Here is a 22486-nt window from a genome sequence, read left to right as displayed (position 1 = left end):
ACTTAAAGGCAAATTTCAGGACAAAGGCATGGGAGAATACACTTTAAATCAGACAATGTATTTACGACAAGTCATGAGCTCTCCAAAAGAATATGGAAGGCCACATCCTAAAAAGAAAATATCCATCATGATACTCAAATGGGATCCTACTACCTTTCAAAGATGGGGCGAACTAGAAGAAGAAGATTTATACAAAATGCTCTATAAAGACATTGAAGATGACACACATGATCAGATCAATATACCCTGTGAAAAATATGGCAAAGGCTTCAAGATTCTACAAAAATTCGGGTATGATGGAAAAAGCCCTCTTGGGTTACGCAAAGAAGGCGTCATGGAGCCCTTACAACCTGAATTGACTGTAAAAAGGGAACGCTCAAAGGGACTTGGTTTTTTGACTTACAAGATCCATACTAAAAGGACAGAAGAGGCATCACAAATAAAAGTTTCCAAAGTTCAACAAGAGGATTACTACTCCACAGATTCCAATGAATGGGAATGGGGTTCAGACAAATCCTCCAGTGACTATGAGCTCACCGAGACATTCAGAGAGCCAGATGAACCCACAGAAGAAGAAGAATTTTATAAAAAGTTCAGAGTTGGTCAAGAAACAACCCATAAGGATTGCACAAAGTCTTCGTCTCAAGGTTCTAGGTCGAAATCACATAGGATGAGGACACCTGTCCCGGAAGGCGCTACTAGTGATGACAATTTAGATTTGCTTGCGATCGAAACTGATGAGGAGAGTGCCATCGATGACCTCGACGATTACCTCGATATACCCGAATATAACCACATCTTCACTCTTAGCCCTGCAAACTCCGAAAACATTAAAGGTCTTCCCCTTGTTCACCACCAACTCATTGACTGCGATTATGAAGGACCAGCACAATTTGACACATTTCAAAATGACGAAGCTATTATTGACTATCTTGGTATACGAGATGATCTTCCCCCTGGGGACCACAAAGCAGGATACACCGTAGAACTCAACAATATGGCATATTTTGGTGAGGGTGTCGGACCTTCCAGCCGCAAAAATGTGAAAATAAGAACAAATCAAGGGTCTTATGGCGAAAACCACACTGTGGCGCTATCTAATCCCAAAAATGTAAAAAGAAAGGACGTATCCGAGGGCAAAAACCTCTCTGAGGCACCCGAAGATGGAAGGCTCGACATTCTCCTAGCATCATATGAGGAAAAGTCATCCATGTTGGTAGAGGATACTATCAAGATAAACATTGGTGCAGAAGAGGTTCCACACAATATATTCCTGCTTCAATCATTGACAGAGTCCGAAAGGTCAAAATTCATAAGCTTCTTCAAAGAATGACAAATCAACTTTGCATGGTCATACGCTGATATGCCTGGACTAGATCCGGATTTGGTAATGCATCATTTGACAGTCAAACCGGGGGCAAAGCCAGTGAAACAAAAATTAAGAAAAATGCATCCACAAGTGGCATTACTAGTCAAAGCAGAGCTGGAGAAGTTATTGGATGTCAGATTCATACGCCCAATTGATTATCCCGAATGGATCTCCAATTTAGTACCTGTCAGTAAACCAGATCGCAGCATCAGAATATGTACAGATTTCAGAGACATCAACAAAGCTTGTCCGAAAGATGACTTCCCATTACCAAATATTGACTTGATCGTTGATCTCACAGCAGGTCACGAAATGTTATCTTTAATGGATGGATTTTCTGGTTATAATCAAATCAGGATTGTACCCGAGGATCAACACAAAACATCATTCACTTGTCCGTGGGGAACTTTCTGTTGGAATGTCATGCCCTTTGGGCTGAAAAATGCAGGTGCTACATATCAAAGAGCAATGACCACTATCTTTCATGATCTCATGCACATAACCGTGGAAGATTATGTTGATGATCTCTTGGGTAAATCAATAGACAGAGATACACATTTGGACATACTTTCAGTCGTCTTTGATCGGTTGGAAAAATACAAGGTAAGATTAAACCCCAAGAAATGTGTCTTTGGAGTAACCTCCGGGAAGCTCCTAGGATTCATTGTGTCCAAAAGAGGAATTGAAGCTGATCCAGCAAAAGTCAAGGCTATCTTGGACATGCCGCCACCCAGAAATATCAGTCAACTTCGATCCTTACAAGGGAGACTCCAGTCTATATGAAGATTCATAACACAACTTGCAGATAAGTGTAATCCTTTCCAGCACCTGCTACATAAAAATATCAAGTTCAAATGGGATGATAACTACCAACAAGCTTTTCAGATGCTCAAAGATTATCTTTTGAATCCGCCAGTTTTGATGCTACCAATTCCAGATCAGCCTTTGTTACTATACATATTAGGTACTCCAACAGCACTAGGGGCACTCCTAGCACAACAAATAGCTGACGGAAAGGAAAAAGCAGTATACTATATCAGTCGCACATTGGTGGGATATGAGCTAAACTACACACCAATCAAGCGTGCATGTCTCGCTGTGGTCTTTGCTTCACAGAAGTTATGCCATTATATGCTCACTCATAAGACTAAGTTGATTGCAAGAATTGATCCATTAAAATACCTTCTCAACAAAGCGACACTTACTGGGCAACTGGCCAAGTGGGTAATGATCCTGAGCGAATTTGACATCGAGTATGTAGACAGAAAAGCAATAAAAGGACAAGCAATCGCGAATCAATTAGCAGATGCCCCCATGATTGATGATGTTCCTCTAAATTTAGAATTTCCAGATGAATCCATTTTAACAATATCACATGCAAGGCCATGGTAACTGTACTTTGACGGCTCATACACACAACATGGGGCAGGTGCTGGTATTTTCTTTATAACTCCTCAAGGCGATTCTATACCAAAATCATACCGCTTATCATTTCCTTGCACTAACAATATAGCGAAATATGAGGCATTAACAACTGGATTACGAATTGCAGTTCAATGGAAGATCCAAGAACTTCGTGTTTTTGGGGATTCTCAACTTGTCATCTATCAAGCAACTGATGATTATCAAACAAAAGATGAAAAATTAATGCCCTACAAACAAATGGTGGATGATTTGAAACAACACTTCACAAAGATAGATTTTGAGCAGATACCAAGAGAGCAGAATCGTGCTGCAGATGCCATGGCTACAATTGCTTCACTAATTGATCTACCTCAAAATGAAACCTGCTATGAGTTCCTGGTAGACAACTTGTTGGTTCCTTCATATGAGATCACTCCTACTAAAATGATATGCGTTGTTGGTCCCGAATCCCAGTTATATGGTTCCATATTCACATATCTTCGTGATAATATCCTACCTCCTGATCTATCAAATAACCGACGCCGCACTTTCATTCGCCAATCCTCTCGATATGTCATTCTAGCTGATATCCTATACCGACAAGGTCTAGATGGCACTCTTCTTAGATGTTTAGAAAGTGACGAAGCTCAGATTGCGTTACGTGAAGTGCATGAAGGGATATGTGGTCCGCATGCTAGTGGTCCTACCTTGGCCAAGAAACTCATCAGGACTGGATATTACTGGCCCAATATGGAAAAAGACTCATATCCATTTGTCAAGAAATGTAAGCAATGTCAAATTCATGGAAACCTCATACATGCACCAACACAAGAACTACAACCACTTGCGTCTCCTTGGCCCTTTTGTCAGTGGGGACTCGATGTCATAGGCAAGATTCACCCTCCTTCTTCCAATGGTCATAAATTCATTATCACAACCATAGAGTATTTCACAAAGTGGATTGAAGCCGTGCCTCTCACACAAGTCACTGGAAAACAAATTGCTACCTTCATCCTTAACTATATCATTTGCCGATATGGTATTCCTCATTCCATTATTACTGATAATGGGCGTCCCTTCAAAAATCAGGATGTTCGTGAACTCTGTGACCGCTTCCATATTTCCCATCGTTTCTCCACACCATATTACCCCCAAGGTAATGGCCAAGTTGAGGCATCTAATAAAACAATTCTTAAAATCCTCAAAAAGACAGTCGACGACGCTAGCCGTAACTGGCATATCCAACTCAATCCTGCACTTTGGGCTTACCGCACAAGTGACCACACACCTACAGGAGCTACACCCTACTCATTTGTCTACGGTGCTAAAGCCATCTTGCCTATTGAGGTCGAGTTACCTTCTTTACGGGTCTCTTTGCAAAACATCATCAACGATGAAGATTACAGGGTCTCTCGCTTACAAGAACTAGAACTGCTGGATGAACAAAGACACACTGCTTTTAATCATCTCAAGGCTTACCAACAACGAATGAGTCGCAGCTACAATCACAAAGTCAAGCCTCACACATTTGAGGTGGGTGACTTAGTTCTTAGAGAAAATCCTAAAAATCAACAAGACAGAGAGAAGAAGGGCAAGTTCGAACCAAACTGGCTTGGTCCTTACATCATTACAGCAGCATATGGATCTGGGGCATATCAGCTCTCAACTATAGAAGGTGAACCTTTGGAGGATCCTATCAACAACATGCACCTTCGCCAGTTCTACACATAGTTCTCCGGAATATCCTAATTCAAAAATACAAAAAAATCAAAAAAATTCAAAAATACAAAAAAATTATAAAAACAAAAAAATCGTTACTTGGTGAAAACCTGGCAAATAGGCGCCTTGTGACACAAAAAAATTGAAAAATCCAAAAAAGTAAAGAGAAATAATTTCGTCCAACGGTGAAAATCACTTCGGTGGTGCCCTGGGCAAGTACCATGGTGAAAACTGGGTCACCAGCGCCATGCGTAGAGACTTTGCTCCTCCCTCCTTCAGGATTCTCTTTCATCACTTCACTTTGCACACACTCACGACCAATTCATCCATAATAAACTTACCCATTCCCATCATGGCTTGTTATTGATCTACCCAAGATTGGTTAGCCATTCATAATAAACCCCCCTTTTCACTCCTTTCCATCCATAATAAGTCAGATCTTATCTGTGGCTAAGGCAATTCCTACGTCTAGTGATGGGTGTGGAACTAAGAACATCACATGTTTCGAAGAGTACAGTTTCTTCCAGCTTCCTTCAGTCTATCCGCACACAATCCGCAATAAAGCAACATTTGCATCACAGATCCACAATAAAGTTTCATTTTCTCCACAATAAAGTATCAGTTTCATGGATTCAGTCAGTTTCAGATGAGACACAACAACAACAATGGGCTTCAACAAATCAAATCTTTCAACAGACTCAGACAACATATGGTTCAGTGCTATCTATCCTTTTTGTGAAAGTGAACATTGTGACCACAATCAAATAAGACTTATACAAGTGACAAGAGACACTAAACTTGAGGACTACAGTGGATGTTGGTGTCGAGTCTTGGTTTTCTTTTGATTTTATCTTTTGGTGACATGTCTTTTAGCTTTTCCAGGATGTCTTTGACTAGAGATTCTATCTCCAGGATGTCTTTGACTAGAAAGGCGAGGATGGGGTATCGTCACCTATTTTGTATTTTCTGTCTGTGGATTGTCTCTTAGTAATGCTATGACTTGTCCAAGGATATGAGGACACTGTGAGTCTAGTATGAACTGGGGCATTCCTTGTTTGTGACTGTATTATCTCCATGCAAACAGGTACAATGACTTTCTGGGTTGAACAAATGCCTCGATTGTCATAACCTACTTGCCATAATAAAGCTCAATGATGATAAAACACAAGAAGCTCTTTCACATTTATATCTTCTGTCTTTCATCCCCCTTTCTTGATTGACTTCCATCGTCCTTCTTGAGTCCGCATAGCCTCCTATCACATGACTGAGTATAATGACACACCAAAAACATTTGCATTTCATGTAGTTTGCACCTGCATTACCACATATAAGCATTTCACATATACATATAGATATCACAATTGCATCACATCCTGCACACAACATCTGTTAGCACAATTTACATTTGCATCATCATATTCATCTGCATTACATACATTCACATTTGCATCATGCATACACATATTAAACATAAAAGAACAAAAATATATTGCATTGCATCATATACATATTTGCATCCATATCATAAGCATCATATAAGAACATCTCATCACATAGGTACACATGCATATAGCTGCCGCAAAAATGAATCATCTCATATATATAATCAACAGTGTCATGATACAATGATGTCAAAATCATATGGCTACAATGACCCGCAGGTGTCTACAATACAAAAATGGTACAAATACTGATACAAGGGAGCCCTCTATGGCTATGATGAACTCCCTCCCTCGGAGCCGCCTGGCCTCGACGGAATCTGAGCCCTAGAAGGACCCGCCCCAGGATCATCCTGCCTGTCCCCTCTATCTGGTGGTGGTGGAGGACCCATGACCCCACCACTCGATGCCTGTCTCCTCCGGCTCCCTCCCGTAGCTGTCGCTATCCGCGATGGTCCATGGAAGCTCCTCGCCCGCTGATCCGCTGGCATGACACCATAATACAGGTCCCTCCAGTAGGCAATCTCCTCTCCGGCTCGCAGGACATATGCGTAGCCTGCTCCTGTGTCCTTTGCCGCCTGCTTCCCTGCCCTCAGCGCTGTCTCAGCCTCCATGTAGCGCTGAATTGCCTGATCCCTCTCCCGCTCAGTATCCCTGAGCCTGGTCCTGAGTCGGTCCCTCTCCCTCTCCAGATCCTGGATCTCATCTGCCTGGCCCTGGCAGATCTCCCCGAGCTCAATCAGCTCATCCTCCTCTGGATCCCCACCCTCTGCCTCTGCCTGTAGCTCTCCCTCTGCGGGTGCCTACCCCTGTGCCTATCCCTGTACCTGTACTGGTGCCTGAATGGGTACCTGTCTCGGTACATGCCTAGGTCCCTGTACCTGTCTCTGTCCCTGCTCCTATGCCTGTACTGACACCTATCCCTGTACCTATCCCTGTCTTTGTCCCTGTGCTCTAGGACCCTGTGCTGCTGGTACCTGCAAGGGCAATCCGCTGTGACCCCTCACCACCTAGGCCTATCCCTCCTATCCACCCTCCCTCCGAGGTGCCACCCTCCTCTCCCCAACTACTCCTCTCTGCCTCCGTCGGCCTCGGCCTCCATCACCCCCACCATCATCATCATCATCTCCTCCTCCATCTCCCTCTAGTAGCTCTCCTGGATCTGTCAATCGAGGGAATGGATGCTCAGCCCAATATGCTGCATACTCCGCATCCATCCCGGCGTCCTCGATCTCTGGCCACAAATCCCAGGGTAGGGGCACCATCTCTGCCAGCTGTGTCAGCACCTGATCATATGACAATAAAGGCCCGAACTGCGCCTGATCCCTAACTGTACGGGCATACATATCTGAGCCTCGTGGCATCCTCTGGATCCTGCCATATTGCCTGCATACTCTGTTCACCAGCTATCTCTCCAATATATAGGGCATCCGCCCAATCAGATACCTGCTCCGGAAGGTGTAAGGCAGCTCCATTGCGTCATCCTCCCACTCCTCGCATCCCAGATACGGCCTCCAAATGACTACGTCAATGTCATCTATCACTCGCCGCCAATGCTCTAACCTGCCAATCCGAGGCTGCGAAGTGATCATGTCATACAGATGAACAAAACTCCGTCCATGACCTCTCCCTCTGAAATGTATCGGTCGTGTAATAGGCAGATGCTCGTACGCCCAAACTTGTAGTAGTGTCACTCCACAGCCCAGTCCCACTGATCCATGGTATACAAAATGGTGAAGCTCATAATATAGGTGGGCCAACACACATGGACCCCACGCATATCGGGTGTGCTGCATCACCAGTGTCTCCAGTGCTCCTCCCCAGCCCACCGCCAACCCCCGTGTCGCCCTGTCCGGACATAGGAACCCACTGATAGCTCCTCCGATCACAACTGGCAAGGCTAACCCTGTTGCGGTCATGGTGTCCCATGCCACATGTCCTGCTCTTATCTTTAGGCTGGGATCCTGAAACACCCATCTCAAAGCCTCTCTGTCTCCGTCACGATCATATGGAATCAGATCTCCATCAATTGGTATATGCAGAATCCTGTAAACATCCTCAAGGGTGACTATCATCTCACCCATCAGCAAATGGAATGTGCAAGTCTCTGAATGCCATCTCTCGGCCAGCAAAGTCAGCAAACCCATGTTTTCCCAAAACTCAGGCACATACAACACGTGTCTCAAACCCATCTCCTCGATGGTAGCTCTATCCTGAAATGACAACTTCGGTCGCAACCTTTGTGTTGACGGGAATCTCTCCCGTGACTCTAACATAGGCAAATACTCCTGCAGTCAAACAAATCAATCATGTCAGTCATCGTGGCATTCACTGTTCATCACAAAATGCTACTTTTTATCTAAATGCACATGGTTATCTATCTTAGTGACACTCACTGTTTATCACAAAGTGTTGCTTCTATCCTAGTAGTGCTCCTTGTTCATCACAAAGTACTACGTGTGTGACACTCCCTGTTCATCACAAAGTGTTACTCACATTTTGCACTCCTTGTTCATCACAAAGTGCTGCTCATACTTTGGGTACTCCCTATTCATCACAAAGTACTCTATCTTGGTGCTCCCTGTTCATCATAAAGTGCCTTGATCTATCCTAGTCTTCTTAGAGGACCTTCTTGAGTGTATCCTCTCAGCAGCTTATCCAATCGACAGCGTATGTTCATCACAGAACTGCCGATTTGACCTAGAAGACCAAAACCTTGCATTTTTCAGACATAAACACATTTCTAACTCACAAACATGCCTATAGACTGCACAAGCGTGCCTAAACAACACAGACGCGCCTGTTTGACATAAACGTGCTTACATTGTTCACAAACGCGACTTTGCAACATAAATGCCCCTGAAGGACTTAGACGCGCCCGCATTTGGCACAAACGCAGTTCCAGCCACAGACGTGCCTGGCACCAACATAGACGCGCCTGTTGGACACAGACATGCCTAACATCGACGCAGACGCGGTTTCTCGATTTTTGCATTTTTTGCACCCTACTTCTAAGCACATTTATTGCTCTATTAGGCATGCATTAATGACAAAAACAAATGCGTCAAATTATGAGGAGGTTTGGTGGTACTTACCAGCTCTTCTGCCTCTGCTGGCCTCTGAAATCGGCGAACACGGTCGAATCTGTGTACGAAAGCCATCGCTGCTGACTGCTGCTGCTCTTTTCTCGCTCTGCACTTTGATCTCGTGAAGGTGTAGATGACAATGAGGATTTATTTTCCCCCGTGGTCTATCTTATAGCCTACCCTAGCCCTCGCCTTCATTTTCTGAGTCAGTCTTCTTCATCCCGTGACTCTGTCACTTTATTCGGTCAGTCCATTCTATCCTTCCTTTCTTATCGAGAGATTGTCTGCAATCTTTTCAGACGTTTTCATCCAATCTCTCGAGGGGGCATATCATTCCCATTCTGGGGCAACTCTGTATCAGTTCATCTTATCTTCTTTGAAACAACGCGACAAGCTGCATTGTCTCAAAGAGGGGCAAAATGTAGACACCCAAAATTGTCCAGTCTAATTAAATAAATATTTTATTTATTTAATTATCTAAGCCTAATTCTTCTATTAATTAAATAAATCCTTATTTATTTAATTAATTCATTTATCCTCTTCTAGCCTTATTTCTCATTTAAATAAATACATTTATTTATTTAAATTATCCCTTTCCTAAATTAAATAAATATTTTTATTTATTTAATTATCCCATTTCTTCTATTAATTAGATAAATCTTTATTTATTTAATTAATTCATTATCTTTTTCCACACATGACACATGTCATTCATCTCTTAATTCATACACTACCTACCTCTTTCATTATTTTATTAATTCTTTTACCTACCCTCTAATCCTAACCGACCTCTCTTTTTACACCTCTCAATCTTATCCCTCCATTTCTTATGGTGTTTTCTATTTAAGGAGATGCCTTCTTCATTATCAAACCCTAACAACTTGATCAATTGACTACATTATGATCCTAGTTGCAACCACATTCCGTTCTTTGTTGAGCTCTTGTGCATATAAAATCTGAGAGCAAATATATCAAGCAAGATCAATGGAGATAGGAAGAATGGAGATCAAAACCCTATTGGACATGTGATGGTATAATCTTTGTGATTTTGTTTTATTTACATTGTCTTAGGTAATCTTCATATGTTATGGTGGATCTTTGTTGATTGTTAGGCTAGGGTTTTGTGGTTGAATTCATTTAGCCTTTCAATATTGTTATTATTGTTATCCATTTTCACCATATACAGTTATATGTTGCATTAGTTGTTATTAGATGGTTAATTAAGAAAAAAATTATCTCCAGTTGTATATTATTGTTTAGTTTCTTTAGGGTATTTTGGCGAGAATTACAAGAACCAAGGAGGAGACTTTTCATAAAGGCAACACAACCTACTACACCTCCACCATCAGTAAGGAAGCCTATGTAGAAGAGGAAACCAATCACACCGGCAACAACAAGCAAAAAGCAGAAGGGTGATGATACTGGATCTGGTAAGACATCAATGACCTGTGCTGAAATTATTGATGAAGTAACAAAAGATGGGATATTAAAGAATAATTCAAAATATTATGAAATTTTTGAAGAGAGTGAGCAAAATGAGTCAGTGGAAGCAATTTTATTGTTTATAGATATCTATAAGAAGGCATTAGTTGGAATTTTGAAAGAGATACCTTTATCTCTATACAATAAATTTGAAGCTAGGAGACTTGATGCTATCAAGAGGGATAAGGAAATCAAGGAAGTTTCACTTTTGGAACAATGTGGCTCTATAAATAATGAAGAGATGAAAAGATGTATAGATACTACTAATAGGACAATTTTTAGTAGTAAAAACTGGCAAATAAGTCTTATGTTGGGTAGAGTAAATGAGGTGGTAAATGAGACAAGTAAGGGGTAGACAAAATTCTTTCAGAAGAACCCAAACTTTATCACATCTCAGAAAGAATTTGCAAAGGCAACATCCCCTACAATTCCTGACAAATCAAAAGGAATGGGTATTTTAGGCAATTCTACTCCAATTTTGACACAATCACAACCGGCTACAACTAAAGGCACACATCCACAACCGACAGTCACAGAGAATGTATAGTTTATACCGACGCAAACCAATTTTGAGCAAGAGAGTGTACAGGACACTGGAAACACTGTCGATAATACTCCACCAACAGTAACTGACACTGCACCAAGTGGCGAAGCCATCAATGCAAAAGAGGTTGAGATGGACAAGGTTAAATCAACTGAGTCCATACCGGTAGGCAAAACAGATTCACCGGCAAGAGTATTGGCAATTGACACTTCTCAGGTCGAGAAGAAATTAGTTTCTGAGTTAAGTCCAACAAAACTAATGATGATGGCCACTCAGAAATTGTGAAAGGAAGGAACTGTAGAAAAAGGGTTAATTGATCAATCGGTCTTTGTATTGCACAAAATAATGCCCGACTGTCAGATAGAGGATGGAGCAAGCCCTTCCGGTAAGCTCAAAAATTTAACATAACATATATCAAATAATTATCAATCCTTGAGACAGATTGTAGACCGACAGGTTTTGGATAGTTTCTTTGCTGCAAAAATAGTAGCTTTTGATCAACTTATAATAACTAGGAATAAGAAGATAGAGGACAAACTTATCTCTATTGAGGTTTGTTTGAAACAATGCACCAATATTTACAGGGTATGTTGTAATATAGGAAGTCTAATAGCCAATGTAAATGAAAGATTGAAAGAATTACATGACAAAATGGCTACTATTGCTAATTCTTTTGATGGGCTAACTGCACTAACTACATCTGTTGATGGAAATTTTTTTGTCCTTGGAGAACCAAGTTTTTGCATTTGAGAAAGAAAAAGATAAAATACTGAGGAGAGCAAGAAATTTAAGAGGACTAGTGAATCCAAGACTTGACTCTTTGGGTGTTCAAAAGAGAGAATGCATGGATATGCTAGCAAAGCCCACACCGGTAGATACCCAAGAGAAGGAATCATTTGCCCACTTACTCAGTGGACTTGCATCGGTATCAAACACTTTCAAATCAGGATGGGACACATATCTTCAGTTGCTGCAAAAAGCATACCCATAAATTTTGAAGATGACTAAGCTCAAATGATTCTAACTGTATTCTTTCATTCTTTATTCATTCACTGGTCTTTGGCATTAATGTCAAAGGGGGAGTATGTACATTTGTGAAAAATATCATGGAATATGTTATCAGTTGTAGTGTGTTTCTCAGGGGGAGCACATCGACAGGGAATCCATTTTTCACATGAGTGTTGCCATCAATGCCAAAGGGGGAGATTGTTGGGAATTGACACTCATTGGATTCATTTTGTTGTCATTGATGGCAAAAAGATCAGATAGAAGGAAACAAGACTTGATGGAATTCACAAACCGACACTAGGAGGCGTATACCGATAGATACCGACATTGGAAGCATTCAGGGCTACATCGACACCGACACTGACATCAACACTTCAGGAAGCTGACATCAAGGAAGATTTATTTTGTAAATCATTTTGTAATTATTTTCGAGGCCGACATTGAATATCTTTTGTAAATGCATTGTAAGCTGACATAAGGGAATATCATATGTAATAGGTATATAAGTCAGTCTGCTAGGTCAATTTAAAATATAGAGTGAAGACGGTATTATGATGGTATAGAGATAGACATATAGAAGAACTATGAGATGCAAAATATATGTATGGAGATCATTTTTGTGTGTGAACATTGTATCATGCAATGATCCATAGTTAGCTAGGAAAACACTCTTGGAGGAGAAGCAATACCAGTAATAGTTCAAGACTGTAAACCAGTATAGAGCATAACCAAAACCAGAACTCTATCTGGCTTAACAGATGCATTCTTGAGTTCATTTTCAGTAATTTACTTTGGCAGAAAGTTTGTAGTCAGTGAGGCTCTTTAGTGATGAGCAGTATGCCTTTCTGCAAGTTCAAGCCCCTATTTATGTAATATCTTTTCATATGACTAGCAAACTGATATTGTGGGTCACAAATCCCACCGTGGTTTTTCCTCATTGAGGTTTTCCACGTATAAATTATGTGTGTCATGATGTTTATTTATGTGGATGGTTTATTTGCTTCTTGTTATATGCTTATTTGTTTACCAGTACATGCATGCATGGTTTAATATTGTTGATTCCGATAGAACACTGATTCCCCCCCCCCACTCTCAGTGATCTCATATCCCAACAACATTACATTAATGAAATCAAAAAATCAAAAATCAAAAATAATAAAATTGTTAGTCCAAGAAATCTCAAGATTGCTAAGCCTGTCCCATGCTCCTCTATCTCTAAAGAGCTCTAAGATTAAAGGTGGCCCTCACTTGGAAGAGCACTTGATCCTCAAGATAACCTAGAGAACGAGTAATGAATGATGATTCTAGGATCAAAATACATACAACTAAGATCCCAGCTAAGATGAGATGATGGATGGAGATGCAAGATGCAATATTGAAGATATGAAATGAGTTCCAAATTGAAAGATTAGGTGAACTAATTAGGCTAATATGAGGAAGAGATATGAGAATACTATGAAAATGATATGAAATAAGGTAGCAAGATATTCTAAACATGTATTAAAAAAACTAAGCTATAATGCAATTAAGATGACCTAAATGCTTATTGATGGGGATTGAGCTCCTTGATAACCTGCACAACATAATTAGACTATAGATTGGATGCAATAGAAGTGGATTCTGAGAATGAGAAATGAGAGCTCTATTTATAGGGAAAATAGGGCAATGGATGGTTGAGATTGAGTAATCTTAATAAGGGCTAGGATTGAAAGTTATCAATCCATGTGAGGGATTCAATCCAATCCCAAGTTAAAAAATATCATCTTGAGAGGGCTTGAGAGATTATAAGCAAGCATTAGATGCTAATTGAGCATTAGGGAAGGCTTCAAGGGGTGACATCATTGGATAATGGTTTTATCCAAGGAAGCAGGCTATTGTCCAAGAGGTAAACTCTTGTGCAAGGATAAAAGATGGTCAAATAGACAAACATCATGGGTTAGGGGTGTGAGCTTGTAAGAGCCTTAATTGGTCTTTGAAGACTTTAGGGGTTAACTTCTCCCAAGAAGAAAACCACTAGTGGTCTAAGGGACAAATTTGTAAGAGCCTTACAAATTTGGGGGTATTCAACAAGTTACCTTGTTGAAAGGAGAAGGTCTTAAATGCATTTTGAAGACTTTCTCCAAATTTGGGGAAGTGACTCCCTGAAATTTAGGGATTGGACATGATGAGGAGAATTAGGCTAATTAATGGAGGATTAGAAGGATTCTAAAATAAATTAGGAGGGTAAGTGGGAAATGTAGGATTTGGCTAGTGGGTGAGGGAAAATAGAAATTTTAGTAAATTAAAAAGATTTAATTTAGCCAAAAGAGGATGCAACTTGCATTTGATGAATTTTGCAAGTGGGGGGGGGATTTAATTAAATGGAAAAGAGGATTTTAATTAAATAAACAAGATTTATTTAATTAAATGGCTAAGGGCATTTAATAAAACCTTAGTTTAATTAATTGATTAGGTTTTTGAAGAAAGGGGTTTAATCAAATCTTTAATTTGATTAATAGGCTAATTAGAAGAATATGGATATTAATTAAATCTTAATTTAATTAATTGGAAGAATTAGGGATAATTAAATGAATAAAATTCACTTAATTTATTGTACCACTTTTAGGTGTCTACATTTTGCCCCTCTTTGAGTTAACGTGTGACCACATGTTGATTCAAAGAAAATGTTTAATTTGTCATCCAAATTTTTTCATATGATGCTATCGCCAAAGTCATATATGATTTGCCTGGATATGAAAATATATTTGATATGAAAAGTCGATATGAAGTTGGTGTAGATATGAGACTGATATGAAATTGATGTTGATATGCCCCCTCGGGAGATAAATTGAGAAAGTTATAATTTCTAGGGCAGTGGCGTGATGCAAGATGATTTTCAAGAGTTTGGACGATTTAAAATTTTTGATTTTTTTTTGAATTTTTTTGATATTTGTCTGTCAATAAATTTTATTAAAAATAATATTGAAGAAATGAGGAAGAATAATGTGGACATAGCGCGTACATGCCCCACACATCCACCGAGGTCACATAAGTATTAATCCTAATTGTCGATATGGTTCAAGTGTTGATATGTTCCAAAGGTTGATATGGGTCAATAGGTCGATATGGGTCAAACTTGATTGTCGATATGAGTCAAACTTGTCGATATGGGTCAAAGGTCGATATGGGTCTTGATTCGACATGAGTCCTGATTTGATATGGGTCTTGATTCGATATGGGTCCTGCTTGTCGATATGGGTCCTGATTTGATATGAGTCCTGATTGATTGATTTTTGATATGGAACTTGGTTCATAGATTTTGATATGGAACTTGATTCATAGATTTCGATATGGAACTTGGTTCATAGGTTTTGATAGTAATATGATATCTAGGGACTTTGGACATTTATTTGTTCTGACTGACGATTGGTTTGACTTGTATCATTGATTTTCCTTTAGATCAACATATGGTCACACATGTGCCTGATGATATGATATGGATGCAATGATTTTGATTTTGATGAGCTATATGATATTCTTTTAATCTATATGACTTTTGTAGATGATGATGCAAATGATGTGATGTGTTTTTATTTTTATTTTTATGATTTACATGCTTATATGATGTTTGTAATGATACTATATGTTTAGAAGGTGATATGCAAATGATGGTTGGATTTGATGAATGTATATGTTTCTAACATGTTTTGTGGTTTTGTGTGCCGTGGATAATGTGATTTGGAATTCTACATGTTGTCGATATGATATGATCAAGTATGGGGATAATGATATGATTGATCATATTGGTCAGATTGATAAGATTGATAAGAATTGATAAGATTAAGGTCAAGTCTGGTTTTAGGAATGACACCTCTTGTTTAAGACAAATATGATCAAAACGTCGGGTTTCAGGAATGGTATATCCTGTATAAGACATGATAGATGATAGTTGGAAGAATGATGAAGATATGAAAGTGAAGAAAGATTCCATGATGATGCAATACATATGCATGTGATGGATGCAATGATGAATGTGACCAAATGATGATGATGAAGTTATGCAACTAAATGCCATGATTAAATGATATGCAACTAAATGCAATGATATGATAATGCAATCTAAATGCAGATTAAAATGATAATGTTAATGCACCTAATGCAATCTTTAACATGATATGATAATGCAGCTAGTGCAAATCTTAATATGCATTCTCGTTCTAAATGTTGCCATCTGTTTGTGATCAAAGTGCCAGTGCTTCCTTTGTTATCATCATCGGGCCTTGATTTGTTGAAAGTTGATACAAGCATCATGGTATCATTGAACAATAATGACCTGAGTATAACTTACATGAGTTTTGATATTGCAAGATGACACAAGTGTCGAGGTATAATTGAACCAAGACGACCTAAGTGTTTCTTGCGTAAACAAACATCAGTTAACCTTTGTCCAATACAAATATGAAATGTCCTCAGTGATATGCCACATGATTGCTTCGTAGGACAAATTTGCATGGTAAAAGGCTTCATTAACACATAACAGACAAATAAAACATCACATTCCTTCCTTGCTTCTCTAGTCGTTGAGAGATCCTTGAGTCACTTAGGAGATATGATAAGAAAAATTAACAACCATAAGTAAGCATGCATGTATTCTTGTCAAGTAAAACATATTGCAAATAGATCTTTTGTTCAATTCCAATCAGTTTAATTCCATGGTATCTAGTCTTCTTGCACTGTCGTTGTCATTTGTTGGTTGTTCTGATGTTGAAAAACCCTCAAGGAGAAAAGCCCCTAGCGAGGTCACAAACCTGCCTCCACTCTACATAGTACTTGATATGGATATGTACAATTGATCACCAAGCCATGGTGGGATATGATGTGGATAACATATCAGATGATCAAGGACAATTACTACACTAAGTATGTTCGAGATTGATACTGTGTATAAGCGTTCTGCGATGGCTATTGGTTTAGATCAATCAGATGGATCAAAGATATGATGCGAGGATTAATAGATAGAAGAATTGTTCTCTTACAAGTGGTGCTTGTTGCCAAGTTTTCACCATTTGTTTTTATTGTACTTTTGAGTTTTTCATTTTTTTTTTCTAATTTTTTATTTTTTTGTGTCACAAGGTGCCTATTTGCCAGGTTTTCACCCTAGTGACGATTTTTAATTTTTTTAATTTTTTAAATTTTTTTCTTGATCTGTACATTGGACAACTCAAGTGTAGAATTTCTTCAGATGTATGTTGTTGGTTGGTTCATTAAGCACGTCCCCTTCTGAAGTTGAAAACTAATATGCTCCTGATCCATAGGCTGATATGATGACAAATGGCCCTAACCGGTTAGGTTCAAACTTCCCCTTCTTTTCTTGGTCTTACTAATTTCTGGGATTTTCCTTTTGGACAAGATCACCAATTTTGAAATACCTTGGGATGACTTTGTCATTATAGCTTCTGCACATTCGTTGTTGATAAGCCTTGAGATGGTCATAGGCATGTTGTCATTTTTCATCAAGAAGCTCTAGTTCTTGCAACTTGTTCACTCAATATTCCTCATCTGGTATGAGGCCCTTCAAAGATACTTGGAGAGATGGGATTTCTACCTCAAGAGGTAGAATTACTTCTGAACCATACACCAATGAATATGGTGTAGCCCCTATAGGTGTCTGGATATTGGTCCTATATGCCCAAAGTGCCAGATTGAGTTGTACATGCCAATCCTTGCCAACATCATTTATTGTTTTCTTGAGGATTTTCAAGATTGATTTGTTTGATACTTCTAGTTGGCCATTCCCCTATGGGTAGTATGGTGTGGAGAAGTGATGTTGGATTTTGAATCATTCGCATAGCTCTCACACATCTTGATTCTTGAAAGGACGTCTGTTATCTATGATGATGTAATTAGGAATACCATATCTGCAAATGAGATAGTTGAGGATGAATGATGAGATCTGCTTTCCAGTCACGGTGGTCATCAAGACCGCTTCAATCCACTTGGTGAAGTACTCCGTGGTGGTGATAATGAATTTATGCCGATTTGAAGAGGAAGGATGAATATTTCCTACCAGATCAAGTCCCCATTGACAGAAAGGCCAAGATGTGGTGAATGGTTGGAGCTCCTGTGCTGGTGCATGTATGAGGTTACCGTGAATTTGACATTTAAGACATTTCCTAGCAAATTGATAAGACTCTCTCTCCATTTTCGACCAATAATATCCCATTCTCAGAAGTTTCTTGGCGAGAGTAGGACCACTTGAATGTGTACCACAAATACCTTCATGAAGCTCATGTAAGGCGAAGTCAGATTCGTTACGATTGAGGCATCGAAGAAGAGTACTGTCTAGAACTCGACGATAAAGTGTGTCAGCGGTTAAGGTATAGCGGTTGACTTATCAGATGAAGCTTCATTTTTGGTTGTGAGATAGGTCATGTGGGAGAGTATTGTTTTTGAGATAGTCATAGGTCTTCCCGTATAGAGGGGAATCATAATCAGTTAGGGCACATATGACTTGGGATGCAAAATTGTCATAGGCTGGGGAAAACAATTGCTCCACCAGGAATTCGTAATGATTTTGTTTATCTGGAATTTGTAGAAGTGAGGCAATAGTGGCCATTGCATCATCAACTTTGTTGTCCAATCTTGGAATCTGCTCAAAGGTGATGTGCAAAAAGTATTTTTTGAAGTCATCCACCATTCTCTTGTAAGGCATTAGCTTATCATCTTTCATCTGATAGTCATCATTGATCTGGTTGATAACTAATTGAGAATCCCCATAGAATTTCAATTTTGTGATTCTCCATTCGACAACCACTTTGATTCTGATTACCAGGGATTCATATTCAACAATGTTGTTGGTGCATGGAAACATTAGTTTGTAAGATATTGGAATTGTGTGCCCCTCTGGAGTGACGAACAAGATGCCGACACCTGATCCATTTTGTATATAGGATCCATCAAAGTATAGGGTCCATTGCTTGGGGGTGATAGTGAGTACATCCATGTTTGGAAATTCCACTTGTAGTGGGTGTTGGTCTGGTAACAATGCTTGTGCTAGTTGATCTGCAATTACCTATCCTTTGATAACCCGTCATTCTGTGTACTGAATATCAAACACACTTAAAATCATGACCCATTTAGCTAATCTTCCCGTGAGAGCTACCTTGCTGAGTAGATACTTGAGAGGATTGATTTTTGCTACTAGCTTGATTGTGATACCAATTGATGAATAATGATGAACTACTAAGGTCCTAACCGGTACTGAGAGGGGGGGTAAATCAGTACACACAAAAACTTACTTTGACACTTTGACAAATCAAAACACAGACAACCGATTGTCTTCACCACTATACTTAACCATAGCAATACTGGTTAAACAAAAATACTTCAGACAACATTCAACAGATCTCAAATCTTGATAGCTACTTCACCAAATTAATCATGCATGAGTTGTACCAATAAAAACTACAACCATTAGAAAATGCATGCATATCTAACTTAATCAAAAACCACTCAATCATCACATGAAAAACTCACAACCCATAACACAAACTTTTTTCACGTGGAAACCCAAATGGGAAAAACCACAATGGGAATGAATACCCACAAGCTTGTTTGTGAACTCTTTTGAAGTTCGCTCTATTAGGAGCCTAGTCCAGTTAAAGACTTTACAATAAAGGTTTTGTTAGGAATCGATCCTGTTAGGGATCACCCAGTTAAGGGATGGCTATATACCCTATTAAAGCTTGAAACCCTGTTAAGAGTTACCTCGCAAGAGGATTTAAATAACTCAATGAACTTGAGCCACTTGGTTAGAGGATTTATAAAAGCCTGTTAAAGCTACCCGGTCAAGAGATTTACCTTCTGTTGAAATGGTTAGAAGACAACAGGTAACACTCCGATCTGATAACAACACTCCTTGCTAAGGCAGATCCTTTACAATTCCTCTCTTCTGCAATCACACTCTACAGATTCCTCACTCTGGTTTGGCAAGTATCAAATCTCCAACATGTGGACACAAACACAAATTTTGCCAACCACTACAATAACAAAACTCATCGACCTTATAGACAACATTTAGGTCGGTAGCATAAACCCTAAACCTGAAACATTTTAGGTTTACAATTACAAGTGATCCAATCCTAACCATCAAATACATTACATATAATGAAACGATCTAAAATAGATCTCAAGTCATTCTGCATCGTCCAGTCTTCACCGCATTTGGAAAATAGTAACCCATCACATGTTTTCACATACCGCTAAGAAAAATGCACATTCTTGAGGTGGACATTCAATGCATTCGATCTTCACATGCAAGATCCTCAAAGAAATCCTTCATGTGCACACAACTGACGTGGCATCTTTGATCCTTATCCTTGTTCTTAACTAACTCATCACAAAACATCATTGGTTGCACCACACAAGCCAAATGGTAACCCTAGAGATGAACTGAGACTATCAACTGGTAGTCACACTTAGTGAACCCCGACATCGGTCCACTCCATCCCGGTTGACCATAACCATTTCCAACCTTCAAATCGGTTCACCAGCTTGAGCACTCATTGACATCAATGACAACATACATTATCACCACTTCATCATATGCCAACAGTCTCCCCCTTTGGCATTGATGGCAATACTAGTGTATCATTGCTCAATATCTGCACCTTTCTCAATAACATATACCGGTTCAACATAAAATATCTCCACTACCAGCACCTAGACTGGTCAATATGCACTTTGCCATATATCTTTTCCCCATATATCTTCATCATTAGATATCTTCTCCCCCTTTGACAACAATGCCAAAGTGGAGGCACAAGCTTCCAAGCTCCACTATGCTGCTCCCCCTATGGAGTAGCATCCTTCAACACATCAATCATGTAAGATATGACATGGTGGTACCTGACTGATGTAGAGCACACATCTTTAATTTACTTCATGAAGGGGAAAAACCCCTAATTCACCTCTCAAATAGGTAAATGTAGTCTTTGGTAAGGGCTTAGTGAATATGTCTGCTAGCTGCTCCTTATTGGAAACATGTTCTAATACAACCTCTTTATTCTAAACCTTTTCTCTCAAGAAATGATGCTTGAGCTCAATATGCTTTGTCCTAGCATGCAATACCAAATTTTTGGAAATATTAATTACACTAGTATTATCATAGAAAATACTCATTGTTTCAGATATAGTCACTTTAAATCCATTCAGTACATGCTTCATCCAGATTGCCTGAGTGCAGTTCATAAATGCTACCACATACTCTGCTTCAGCTATAGACTGGGAAATACAGCTCTACTTCTTGCTCATCCACGAGACTAGTCTTCCACCAAAGAAGAACGCTCCACTGGTTGTGCTCTTCTGGTCATCCACATTACCTGCCCAATCTACATTAGTAAACACTTTGAGATCAAAGTCACCATTGTATGGATACCATAATCCATAATCAATTGTCCCTTTCAAATATCTAAGAATCCTTTTTACCACTACCAAGTGGGATTCTCTTGGACTCTTCTGAAAATGGGCCACTATGCCCATTGCATGAGCAATATCCTATCTGCTGTGCACCACATAGTGTAACTTACCGATCATCAACTAGTACTCCTTCTCATCCACTAACGCTGTGTCATCCTCTTTTGTTAATTTGCATTCGATCACCATCGACGTTCCAACTAGTTTGCTCTCCTCCATGCCAAAGGTCTTCAATTCCTCTTTGATATACTTGGACTGGGTAATGAAGATACCCTCTTTCATCCACTGAATCTATAGACCAATGAAAAACTTTATCTCTCCAATTAGAGACTTCTCAAACTCCTTTTTCATCTCCATCGAAGATTATATCATCTACAAATACTTCACATATCAGAATCTGACCACCTTTAGATTTCAGGTAGATGTTGATGTCCTCACTTGTTATCTAAAATCCTATCTTCAAAATATGAGAGTGTAACCATTCGTACCATGCCCTTTGTTCCCGTTTCAATCCATACAAGGCCTTGTGTAATCTGCACACCATGTCACTATCTTCTGACAAAGCAAACCCATCTGGTTGCTCAATATACACTTCTTGATCCAAGATTCCATTCAAGAAGGCAAACTTCACATCCATCTCGTATACCTTAAATCCCTTGAATGCTGCAAATGCAAGTAGCATTCAGATGCCTTCTAGTCTAGCCACTAGGGCAAAGGTTTCTCCATAGTCTTCTCCTTCTTCCTGAGCATATCCCTTGCATACAAGTCTTGCCTTGTTCCTTACCACTATGCCTTCTTCATTCAACTTATTCCTGAAGACCCATTTGGTACCTATGACATTCTTGTGTTCTGGTCTGGGTACCAAGAACCATGTTGCATTCTTCTCTATTTGGTCCAACTCCTCTTCCATTGCCTTTATCTAGTCTTCATCGACAAGTGCCTCTCTAGCAGTCTTAGGCTCAAATTCTGAAATCATGCAAGA

The sequence above is a fragment of the Cryptomeria japonica genome, chromosome 1, assembly GCF_030272615.1.
Source record: "Cryptomeria japonica chromosome 1, Sugi_1.0, whole genome shotgun sequence".
In the NCBI taxonomy this organism is placed as follows: Eukaryota; Viridiplantae; Streptophyta; class Pinopsida; order Cupressales; family Cupressaceae; genus Cryptomeria; species Cryptomeria japonica.
The sequence above is the reverse complement of the archived record's forward strand: the minus strand, read 5'-3'. Positions refer to the sequence as shown.